The sequence below is a fragment of the Monodelphis domestica genome, chromosome 1 (assembly GCF_027887165.1).
Source record: "Monodelphis domestica isolate mMonDom1 chromosome 1, mMonDom1.pri, whole genome shotgun sequence".
NCBI lineage: Eukaryota > Metazoa > Chordata > Mammalia > Didelphimorphia > Didelphidae > Monodelphis > Monodelphis domestica.
In genome coordinates this window covers 715,686,026-715,698,483 of record NC_077227.1, presented here as the reverse complement: position 1 = coordinate 715,698,483, position 12,458 = coordinate 715,686,026, and the positions used below count along the sequence as shown (strand labels likewise).

At 39.5% G+C, this 12,458-nt stretch overlaps 1 protein-coding gene and 1 non-coding gene across 5 annotated transcripts in view; one reads left to right on the top strand and one right to left on the bottom strand.

Moving 5' to 3' along the window:
• IL34 (interleukin 34) overlaps nucleotides 1-12,458 on the bottom strand; it is a 65,028-nt gene that overhangs the window by 45,505 nt on the left and 7,065 nt on the right. The gene's annotated exons all lie outside the window — the stretch shown is intronic.
• Nucleotides 11,693-11,819, top strand: LOC130456773 (U6atac minor spliceosomal RNA). Its single transcript, XR_008915814.1, has one exon. It is a non-coding gene; the product is annotated as a U6atac minor spliceosomal RNA (small nuclear RNA).

Sequence of the window (12,458 nt, the reverse complement as noted above, 5' to 3'; positions counted from 1 at the left end):
CTAGTTTATTATTGTTAAATAATTTAATTATAAATATTTTATATTTAGATTAATTTCTAGTATAATAGAATAATAAAAAATAACTTAATAGTTAAAAACAGATCACTAATAGTTTATTCATGTTAAAATAATTTAATCAGTTACATTTATAATAGTAATTTCTAATAAGATATAATAATGTGAGTTCATAGAGATCACTATTTATAGCAGAACACCCTAACAGTACATGGCTATTAGAATGGAAGCTCCTTGGGAGTAGGGGCCATCTTTCCTTTCCCTTGGGTGTGTATCCCTAGCATTTAGCACAATAACAGTGCCTGGCACATGGTAATTGCTTGAAAAATTCTAGTTGAATTGAGAAATACTAAATTATTTCAGCTCAGTCTCTCGGGCTCCCTAGAGCCACTCCTATCAGCCAGCTTCGAGTGATTCCATCAAACGCAGCCGCACCCCAATCCCACCCCTCCCCTCTGGAGAAGCTGGGATCAAAGGATCCAGGAGGATCCAGGAAGGTTCAGAGCAGGCAGCCAGCTGCTGGGAAAAAGCTTCCCAGCTTGTTTCCAGCTGTGACTGCAGCAAAATAATAGCAATTTAAAAATTAATTAATTTTTTTTAAAGCTCACTGTTGATGTTAGCGGGTCGGGAGGTGACTCCAATCAGCTCCTCTCCACCTCCCTTACCAAGTGGCCTGGAAAGGCATCATAACTAAGTATTTTCCGTGCAGCTGAAGGGGGCTGCTCTCCAACAGGCCAGCTCTGGTCCAGCTGAGCTCCTGCCTCCTCTGCTGATTATCCATCCGCTTACCTAGGCTGCAGAAGGCTGCCTAATGCTGAACCAGACAAACAAGTTGGCACACTTCGAAGCCTAATGCAGTCATTTCCAGGAATAAGGACAAGAGGCAGGGTTTTGTGGCACCCAAAGTGTCTCTTTTCCCAGGGCTAGGAGTTAATTAATTCCAGCTAGACCTGTTGGGAGAGTATTTGCTGCTTGTTCATTCCAATCTAAAAAGGTTGAAGAAAAGACCCAAGGAGCATCCAAGCTGGGTACCCAAGTGATTTCAGGCTAATCTTTCCCTTTCTTCCTCCTACTTTCCAAGCCCCTGCAGGAGTTCAAGACTGATAAAACTGGCCTTTCGTCCTTGTCCCCTGGTCACTGGATCTGGGCATGACCTACTACAAGGATTTTGATGACCTTTTGGGGAAATCTAGGGTTGTGCCTCATAAAATAAACATCAGTGTTGCTGAACCAATTCTGTTTCTGGTTATCTGCCCAGTTTTCACTGACTTGGAAAGGAGGGCTTCCTGGTCCTATCAGGGTTCTTGCTTTGGCAACTGTGATCCATAAACGAATGCCTCTTGTGTGCTGGGTACTGTGGTAAATGCTGGAGGTATAAAAAGAGGCAAAAGCCTGCCTCTGTGCTCAAGAACCTCCAAACAATCTACTGCTGATGCTTTGACAGTCAGCCTGGGTCTGGGAAACGTCCAGTAAGCAGTTTTGTGCATCATGTTCCCAGGCCCTTCCCCAAAATCCATCAGTCTGCGCCCTGAGCCTGTCATCCTCCTATCCTGGGAAGCCTGCTTCATTATGGATCTTTGGGAATGGTATAAAAGCATTGCATCAATGGGAGTTCTTAAGTCCTTCTTTGACTTGCATCAATTATTCTCCTGGTTCTGCTTACTTCACCCTGTATCAGTTCTTTCACATCTTTCTTGGTTTCTCTGAAATTTTCTCCCCTCATTTCAGCACAAAGTTCCATTACATTCCTATAGCATAGTTTCACAGTTAGGTGGCACAGTGAACACAGTGCTGGATCCAGAGTCATGAATATATGAGTTCAAATTCAACCTCAGACATTTATTAGCTGTGTGACCCTAGGCAAGTCACAAACCTCTCTCTGCCTCAATTTCCTCATCTGCAAAATAAAGGGAAACTAATATGCAATTTTGTTAATCCTTACCTTCAACCTTAGAATCAATACTAAATATTAGTTCCAAGTCAGAGAGCAGCAAGGGATAGGCAACTGGGGGTCAAATGCTTTGCCCACCAGGGTCACATAGTTGGGAAGTTTCTGAGGCCAGATTTGAATCCACAATCTCCCATCTCCAGGCCTGGCTCTGTATCAGAAAAGTCACCTAGCTACCCAATACTGTCATTTTACAGAAGGAGAAACTGAAGCCTGAGGAGGGGTTAGATGACTAGACCAAGCTCAAAGAGCAAGATAGTGACAGAGAAAGGACTTGGGCTCAAATCTTCTGCCTCCCATCTGATGATCTACCTCAAACATCCTCGGTTTCCTCTTTAGAAAGAGGAACTACCCATCTTCCCTCATTGGAGTATGATTCAAAAAAAAAAACATGACATAAAAGCAACAGTTTAGGGTACATAGATTTAAAATGCTTTACAAATGGAAGGGGGCATAGATCATCCTCAATCAGATATATGTATAGAGCACTTTAAAGTTTGCAAAATGCTTTATGCACCTTACCTCACCCTTTAGGATAGGTATAAGAGACATTATTATCTCCATTTTATGGATGAGGAAACTAAGGCTCCCAGAAGTTAGGTGTCATGCCCAAGGTCATAAAACTAATAAGAGCTGAAAGCAAGATTCAAACTCAGGTCTTCTCAACTCCCTGGGAAAGAACACAAAAAGAGCAAGGCAAGACTTGTTTCTTCTGATAACACTGATTCCATTGCTATGAAATAATACCTTCCCCACACCAACCTAAATTCTACCAGTGGAAGTAGGATCCCAGACATCCCCAGGACATGAGTAGAGAGACCTCAGCCACCATCCTATTTAGAAAGATAATTGAGTCATTTTCCAGAGGCTGACACAGAGTAGGTACTCAAAAATGGATCTTCAAAGAATACAACTGCATGATAAAAATGATGACCAGTGTAATTTCAGAAAAACTTGGAAAGACTTACATGAACTGATGCAGAGTGAAGTGAGCAGAACCAGGAGAACATTGTATATAGTAATAGCAATATTGTGTGATGATTGGCTGTGAAATACTTAGCTATTCTTGGCAATACAACGATCCAAGACAATTCTGAAGGACTTAAAACAAAGAATGCTTTCCATCCCCAGAGAAAGAACCGATGGAGTCTGAATGCAGATCAAAGCCTACACTTTATTGGGGGGGGGGGGGGCGGTGTTAGTTTTATATGAGTATTCTCCCACAACATGACCAATGTGGAAATATTTTTGTAGTATCATACATGAATAGCCCAGATCAAGTTGCTTGCCATCTTGGGGAGGGAGGAGGGAGGGAGACTCTCAAAGTTTTGGAAACTGCATGTTGAAAAGTTTTATTGAATATGATTGGGGAAAATAAAATTGCTTAAAAATACATCTTCAGTTGTTCATTCTCAGCTGACTAGAGAAGCTGTATGTTCACTCTCCCTGTTACCTGTGAATCAGCAATTCCAGTAGGCTGATTCTAACACTACCAAGTTGCTGTTATGTGTCAGACAGTTCATATTCCATTCAAACTGGACTAAGAGTTGTTCCTTGAATTCAATGTTCCATCTCCCACCTCCATGCATTTGTATGAGCTGTTCCCCCTCTCCTTCGGATGAATTCCCTCCTCATCTCCACTTCTCAGAATCTTTGTATCTTCCTTCCAGTCTCAGTTGAGTTAACACTTCCTGAAGCCTTCCCCTGATCTCTCCTACTCAGGTATTAATATCTTACCCTATTCAGATGATCTTTATTCTCTTAATGATATAAATGTTTTCACAGATGCACTGTGTCTGCCTGACTATCTCTCCCCAAAACTAGCTCTGTAAATCGCCCCTCTAACTTCATGTCATAATCTCAACAATTGATATTCTTCACCTGCTTGGTAGTTTTTGTGAAAGGCTGAGCCAAATTCTGTTGAGTGACTATGTATCTCTACCAAGATTCTACAGTGCTACAATAATGCATGATGTCGATCAATCAGAAGTTCATTAAATGCTTACTATGTACCAAGCACTGTGCTAAGCACTGGAATAGAAAAAAGAAACAAGACATTTCCTGCCTCAAGGAGCTTACATCTAATGATAACCTCACCATCCCTAAGAAACCTTTTTCCAGTATGATTTCTGTGCTCTTTCCTTCATTGCCAACCTTTGGGGAACACATATCTATGCCTAAATTGATATTTGTGATCAGAGGGTTGTCTCTATTTTATCTTTTCAAAGAATCTCGAATCATTTTTTTGGATGGATGGCAAACAGTACAAATGACAAGACTAGGGCTTAGCATCACCTAGGAGGTGACATTAGGAAAAAACGGCAAGAGTTTTTATGTTTATTTTAATGTTTCCTAACTTTGAAAAACCAAGCCCCATCTCTTAAAATACCACCAATCTACTAGCATCATCATATCATTTGAGGTCAGTGAATGTCCTCAAATAATTTAAAGTGACAGTCATAGCAAGCATGGTGGATAGAAAGGTTTGTGTCCAATTTGGACCATATCAGAGATACATAAGGGAATTCAACAAACCAAGATATAAGGTATTGGCAAAGAAATTTATAAGTAAAAAAGAAAATGAGTCGGTGACATGAGAGCAAGAGATAACAGGTGGCTAACAGATAATATTGTCTGTCCCACTGATATCTTCAGGAGGCCAGGAGAAACAGAGAAAGGCTGTTGCTTGTACTCATTGTGGTCAATTTAAGGAAGAGTATAGTTGGGGACAGTTAGATGGTGCAGTGGGTAGAGCACCAAGTTTGGAGACAAGAGGTCCTGGGTGCAAGTCTGGCCTTGGACACAGCTAGCTGTGTGACCCTAAACAAGTCACTTAACCTCAATTGCCTAACCCTTATCACAGCGAATATTTAATATCAATTCTAAGTCAGAAGGTAAGGGTTAAAAAAAAAAAAGGAAGAGCATTGTCAAGAGTTACCAGGATGATGCACAGGTCTGGATCATTTGGAGGAACATCCATATTGGTAAACTCAAATCCATTTGAGCATTTTAATAATTTATACTGTATCTCTATATATGAATGAAAACTCCTTCAGGCCACAGACTGTTTGGTTTGTTTTTTCTTTGTATCCTTGATACCTAAACAAGCATAGCAGGCACTTAGTAAATGGGCACAGTGCCAGGTGGTACAGTGCCAGGACTGGAGTCAGGGAGACTCATCTTCCTGAGTTCAAATCTGGCCTTGGAAGAGTGACTAGTTATATAAACCTGGGCAAGTAACTTAACCCTGTTTGCCTCAGTTTCCTCATCTGTTAAATAAGCTGGAGAAGGAAATGACAAACCCACTCCAGAGTCTTTGCCAAGAAATCCCCAAATGGGGTCATGAAGAGTCAAACATGAATGAAAAACAACAACAAATGTTTGTTACATTAAACTGAATTCTCTCTCCCCCAAAGAAGGAGGAATCTGGTCCAATATCATTGTTATTTCTCAGGTTGCTTCAATTTAATTAAATGCAATAAGCATTCATTACATACCTACAGTAGTGTTTTTCTGAACCTCAGTTTCCTTCCCTGTAAAATGACCTCTAAGGTCTCTACCAGCTGTAAATCCTCTGAATCTCTGGGGAACTAGAGGCTACCAAATTTTGATAGACCTGACTGATGCTCCAAATAAGAGTTGATCCTACGCCCACCCACTAAATTACTAAATTACTTGGGTCTTTTTTTTTTTTAACAGAGAAGATCCTATGAACCCAGCTCAGTGCTCAAGCTTGCTCTGTCTCCGAGTTCCAGGCTCCAAGGATGAAAACGCATGGAGCTCTGTTGCTCTCTGGCAGCAGCCTCAAGTACACGATGAAGCTAATCTCCACCTGTGATGGATGCTTCGCACTCGCTGCCCCTGGAAGCATCCTCTTGAAACTGGAAACCACAACTCAAACATGCCTCTGAGCTAGAGGCCATAAATATTAAAGTGCATGCCCATACACACAGCAGAAACTTGTTAATCATCACACTACATTACTGTATCATATCATTATATGGCACGTCACATAAATACATAATAACCACTACTATTATTCAGTGTATCCTGAAAGTTTTAACGTGGTTTTAAGCTATTAAAGCTTTTATGTTACAGAATAACATATCATATCATCAGTGACAGTATTGTAATAAAACATAGTTGTATATTATAATGTGCTTATAATTTCTTCATATTATTATAATTCTATATCTAGATATTATTTACAGAAATAATATATACTTATATAATCTAACAATCACACATCCCAGGTAGTACTATGGACTCCCTTGTCACCTCCACATGTTACTACATCCCAAACTTCTTCCTTCAAGGCTGAATGAGCTCAGGTGCCTCCTCTTACCCAAGGCTACCCCATGCCCCTCGCCCTTCAGTTTCTGAGTTTTTCCCTCACCCTGAACGATATCTTTTCATTTTGACTTGTCATGTGGGTTCCATTTACTTGTCTGTGGCTGTGTTGTTTACTCCTAACAGAAGGTGAGTTCCTTGAGGGCAGGAATTGGTTTGCTTTATCACCTCTGTATCCCTGGCACTAGTAGGACACTGGCACACAGTAGGTGCTTAGTAAGCACTCACCAAATGAGTGAATGACTATATAACATGGCTCCTAGAACACAGAGTTTCAAGAGGTCCAAAGATTTTGGGAGTCCAAGAACCAGATGAAAGAAAATAGACCTTTCTTTTCACTTATCTCTAACTGAGCCACACCGCAATGCAGCATATATCAGAACTATCCTTAGGACTAGGGGAATGCAGCTCCAAGGAAAGATGGGAGCCATCAAGGGAGGGGGGAGCCTTAGTCCTGAATCATTGTGAAAGTGACCCTAAGCCGGGGACTTTGGCAATAAATTAGGAGTAATCAGAAAATTTCCCTTTGGGTAAAATTGGGGCATCTCTCTAATCTGTAGAACTTTACATTTTTCTTTTTGCTCTCTGCTTGGGAAAATTAGGCAAAAAGATTGGATAAATTACTCTCTCAAAAAATAAAATAAAATGTTAGGAGTACGTTGAAAGTAGATGGGCTGGTGGCAGCAAGGTGGGCTCAGTGGATTGGGAGACAGGCCTAGAAATGGGAGGTCCTAGGTTCAAATCTGACCTCAGACCATTCCTAGCTGTGGGACCCTTAAGTCACTTAATTCCCATGATCCAGCCCTTGCTTGCTCTTCTGCCTTGGAACCAATGCACAGTATTAATTCCAAATCAGAACATAAGGTTTTTTAAAAAAAAAAAAGGTGATTTATATTCTACAAAGATGATGGGACCATCTATACACTGAATTTATACTATCTACACTACCATCTACATTGAGCCTTTCTTCTTTTTTTTTTAAGCTTTTACCTTCTGTCTTAGAATCAATACTAAGTATTGGTTCTGGCAGAGTAGTAAGGGCTAGGCGATGGAAGTTAAGTGACTTGCCTAGAGTTACACAGCTAGAAATTGTCTGAGGCCAGATTGGAACCCAGGACCTCCCATTTCTGGATCTGGCTCTCAATCCACTTTGCCACCTAGCTGCCTCCAGGGCAGAACCTTAAAATACTCAAGCAATAGACTTAGAGAAACACACATACCTTCTTCTTATAGAGAGATAGTGAAGTTATGGAAATGCTGTGAAGGATCTGATTTAGTTCAATATTTCTTAAGGCTGTTTTGCAAGAAGCTAGAAAGAGCATTTACATGAGAAACGTGACTGCTAAGGATTCTCTCTGTGTGTGTCTCTCTGTCTGTCTCTCTCTCAATTCCAATGGCTATTTATTGCCTTCAGGACCAAATGTAAAATCCTCTGGCACTCAAAAGTCCTTCCCAGCCTGCTCTCTCCATCCTTCCAGTCTTCTATACCTTAAACACTTTCTTTCCCTAAAGTAGACTACAATCCTGCAACACTGGCCTCCTTGCTGTAGTAGTACAAGACACTTCATCTCAGCTCTGGGCATTTTCCCAGGCTGCCCCCCCCCCCATGACTCCTCATCTCTGCCTCCCATCTTCCTTGGCTTCCTTCAGGTTCAAGCAAAAAATCCCTTCATCTACAGGAAGCTTTCCTAATCCCCCGGATTTATATAGTGCCTTCGCTCTATTGGTTATCTCCAATTTATTCTGTATTTGTATCTTGTTATTTGTATATAGTCATTATTCATGCTGACTCTCCCATTACACCATGATGACATTACATTACATGGAGGAGGGCAAACACTGCCCTTAGCCCAAAGGCTGGAAAATCGAGGGTGTTTCGTAAATATTTCTTGACTGACCGAAATCTTCTAGTTCTTTCCCTTTCTCCTCTCACCACTCAGCACTCCCCCATCCCCACTTTGTACAAGAAACACACCCTTCATGGTCTCCATCACAAATAAAAAATTTAAACACCATGATGAAAGCATCGTCACCTTTCTCTTACAAGACCTCATTTGTTCCTAAGGAGGCACTCTGTGACATAGGTATGGCAAGGATTCCTTCAGTGATCCATAAGTCTGGGACTTTGTTGGCTTGGCTATCATATCCTCCAATAATTCTCTACTCTTGATAACTCAGTTGATGGGCTTTAGAGGTTGCTTTGTTCAAAGTAGTCACTGCCATTCTGGGACCAACTTGGGAATGGGTTTCGCCAATCTTAGTGAGGCCAATCTTCACATGATTGCCTTCAAATGGGTCCCTTGCCCATATGTGAAGCCTTTCCATCTTGGTCAGACAATCAGCAAGCATCTTTTAAAGCATTAAGTTCTTTGGATATAAAAAAGGTCCACTGAAATCTGTGGCCTGACCCCTTTGGGTTTTTTCATTGCATAGCATATTCAGGCATAGAATCATGCTTGGAAAATGGTGTCAACTTCGGTGGAGAAGAGAAAGGACCATTATCCTAATTTCACCAATGATAAAACTGAGGCTTACATAGATATGGAGGAAAGTTTTGAACAAATGTATTTTTCTTCTTTTAAAAATATTTTTATTTATCATATAATTATACATTTATATTATAATATATTATTATACTGAATATATTATATAAATTAAAATATTTGTGTAAAACTTTAAATATTATTTTCCTATTTAATATAATACAATATAATTTTTAAAAGGTAAATAATTATAATTTTAGTGGGATAATTACAATGCCTTCCTTTTGAACATTAGTGTCCACACATGCTATATTTATAACTTTTTAAAGAATTTCAAAACTTAGGGAATTTGTACATTCTTTTGCCTATTATTGATCAGATACATTCAAAAGGAGTCTGGGACACTTAAGTAGGCTGCTTTATCTTACAAAAAACAAGTCCATCATGATGGACCAACTCTGATTTTACATGAAAAAATTTAAGTCAAAGAACATTTTTCATTTCTTGGGATGTGAGTTGGCATTTATTTTTATGGGGTAAGGTTTTATAGTTGGGTTTGTTTTCTTTTTTTAAGCAAATTTAAACTCTTTTCACAGTTATCCCTAACCCCACAATAAAAAGTCTTTTCTAATAGCTCTGGTTTTCCCCTTTTGAAGAAAATTCTGACCCAGAACTCCCAACTTTGGTTTTGTAACATTCCAGGGTATCTTAAATTTTCTCAAAGAGCATTAAGAAATGCTCAAGAAATTCTATAAACAAACTTGTAATGATTCACTGGCCTGTAAAATATGTGCCATCAAGCACTTTTCAAAGACTTGGAACTTTTTTTTATTTCCTCTAAATCATCTAAACAAAAGTGGCATGTCACTAGTCCAGAAATTCTGGGCTCTGTCCCCCAGGAATTTGCTTGGCTCACAGAGAAGTCTCAGCTCCTTAACTCACAGTAGGAGGTAGTTTCATAGTGGATGCCTAGGGATTTAATCCCCAAAGAGGACAATTAATTGCAAAAATTCTGCCCTCATGGATGTAGAAAAACGGGAACACTAATGCCCTGATGGTGGAGTTATAAAATGGTCCAATCATTCTAGAGAACAATTTGGAACCAGGCCCAAAGGGCCTTTGACCTGGCAATACCACAACTAGGTCTGTTCTGTAAAAAATAGACTCGAATACAGGACTACAATCCCCACAAGCCTTTGCTCCACTTCCCCAAAATGCTTTGTAATCTCACGGGAATTCTGAGGTGGGCCGAGATCGAGGAAGGATTTAAGCTGGTGGCAAAGGTTTCTGAGTTTTCTTTTGGACTTCCGTTTTGGAGCAGATGCTTCTCTTCTGTGATGTGAGGTTATCTGGCCTAGGCCTTTGGCCTAGGCACGTGTTTTTTCTTATTCTGTATTTTCTTTAATCTTTAACCTTTAATAAATATAATACTCCTTGCAGAAAGAAACTAATTTCTACCTGCCTCAGTCTCCCCATATTCCTAAATTTTAATCATTACAGTTCCCCAAAGAGATCAAAGAAAAAGGACCTATATGTATATAAATATTTATAGCAGCTCGTTTAGTGGCAGCCAAGAATTGGAAATTGAAAGGATGCCCATCATTCGAGGAATGATTTACCATTACCATGGAATACTATTATGCTATAATAAATGAGGAAGAAGATGGTTCCAGAAAAACCTGGGAAGATTTGTACAGAACGATGCAAAGTGAAATGAGCAGAACCAGGAGAACACTATATACAATAACAGCAATATCATAAGAATGACCAACTGTTGAAGACTTAGCTACTCTCATCAACACAATGACCAACAATTCCAAAGGTTTCATGATGAAAATGCTGTCCACCTCCAGAGAGAACTGATGAACTCTGAGTATAAACGGAAACATAATTTTTTTCCTTTTTCTTTATTTTCTTGCTTTTTATCATTTTTGTTTGTTTTGGCAACATGATTGATATGAAAGTATTTCCATGATTTCACATGAATAAGTGATATACTGTTTGCCTTCTAAATAAATAGGGAAGGGCCAGGAAGGAAAGAATTTAAAACTAAAAAAAAAATCTGTTAATGTTAAAAATAAATCAACGGGCACAGATAAATGGCTCAGTGGATTAAGAGCCAGGAAGTCCTGGATTCAAATCTGGCCTCAGATACTTCCTAACTATACATAGCTGAGAAAGTCATTTAACCCCCTTTGCCTAGCCCTTACCCCTCTTCTACCTTGGAAGCAATATTGTATTGATTCCAAGGCAGAAAGTAATAGTTTTAAAAGATAAAAATAAATCAATAGATAGATGAAGATTCTGTCCTCATGTCCAGTGTTACAGCTAAGCCCCTAATAATGTAAATAACAAATCCCCTAAAGTACCTACACAATCTTCACACAGCATATTTCTACTGAGCTAGAACCAACTATCATGTCTTACATAATAACTTTAGAATAGTGTGAATTCAAATACATGCAACCACTTCAAAGGATTCACACATTCGCCTAATTTAGATCTAGCTGTACTTCCTATACAGCCTGAGATCTCTAGAAAAGGACTCTGCTTTCTTTCCATTGGGGAGCAAAAACAAACAAAGCTAGAAACCAAGAAAGGTCATTTCTCCTGCCCAGGTAAATCAATCCCAACCCTTGCTTTTGGCTAAGCCAAAGGAAAAGTTCCCCATCAAATCATCTCCCAGATCCAAGAGGATTTGAAGCAATTAAATCCCATGAGCCCTACTTTGGGTCCAGTCCCTCCATATCTGGCCTCTCATTCTTATTTAGGAAACACTTAATATTTATAGGGAGCTTTTTTAATCCTTGTCAAGCTCACTGACATTTATGCATGATCCTGAGGGCTGGCTTCGCTATTATCTGTATCTTGCAACAGCATTATTAAAGTAGTATCAGTAATATGTGAAAAGAGAAAAGGTTAGCACTTTCCTTGATAAGGCTGGAAGAGGTCCTAGTGGCCTTAAAAAACACATACAGTTAAGGCACTGCCATCGACTCTGTGGCATCGAACCATGTTTTTTTGATCCAATCACTCTGGAAGGCAATTTGGAACTTGCTGAAAAGGCTATAAAATAATGCATACCCTTGGATCCAGTAATATCACTACTAGGTCTGTATCCCAAAGAGATTTTAAAAAGGGCAAAGGAGCTACTTGTACAAAAATATTTATAGCTGCTCTTTGTGTGGAGGCAGAGAATTGGAAACTAAAGGCTGTCCCTCCATTGGGAAATGGCTGAACAAATTGTGGTCCAGGATGGTGATGGAATATTCTTGCGCTGCAAGAAATGATGAACAGGATGATTTCAGAAAGAGCTGAGAAGAGCTCCATGAACTGATGCGGAGTGAAATAAGCAGAACCAGGAGAACATTGTACACAGTAACAGCAATATTGTGGAATGATCAAAATGTGATTGACTTGGCTATTCTGAGCAATATAATGATCCAGGACAATTCTGAGGAACTTGGGACAAAGAATGCTATCTGCCTTCAGAGAAAGAACTGTTGGAGTTGGAAATACAGATGAAAGCATATGATTTTTCACTTGTTTATTTGGGGTTTTGGTTTTATATGATTATTCATTTATAAAAATGAACAATATGGAAATATGTTTTGCAGGATAATACATGTATAACCCAGATCAAATTGCTTGCCAACTCAGGG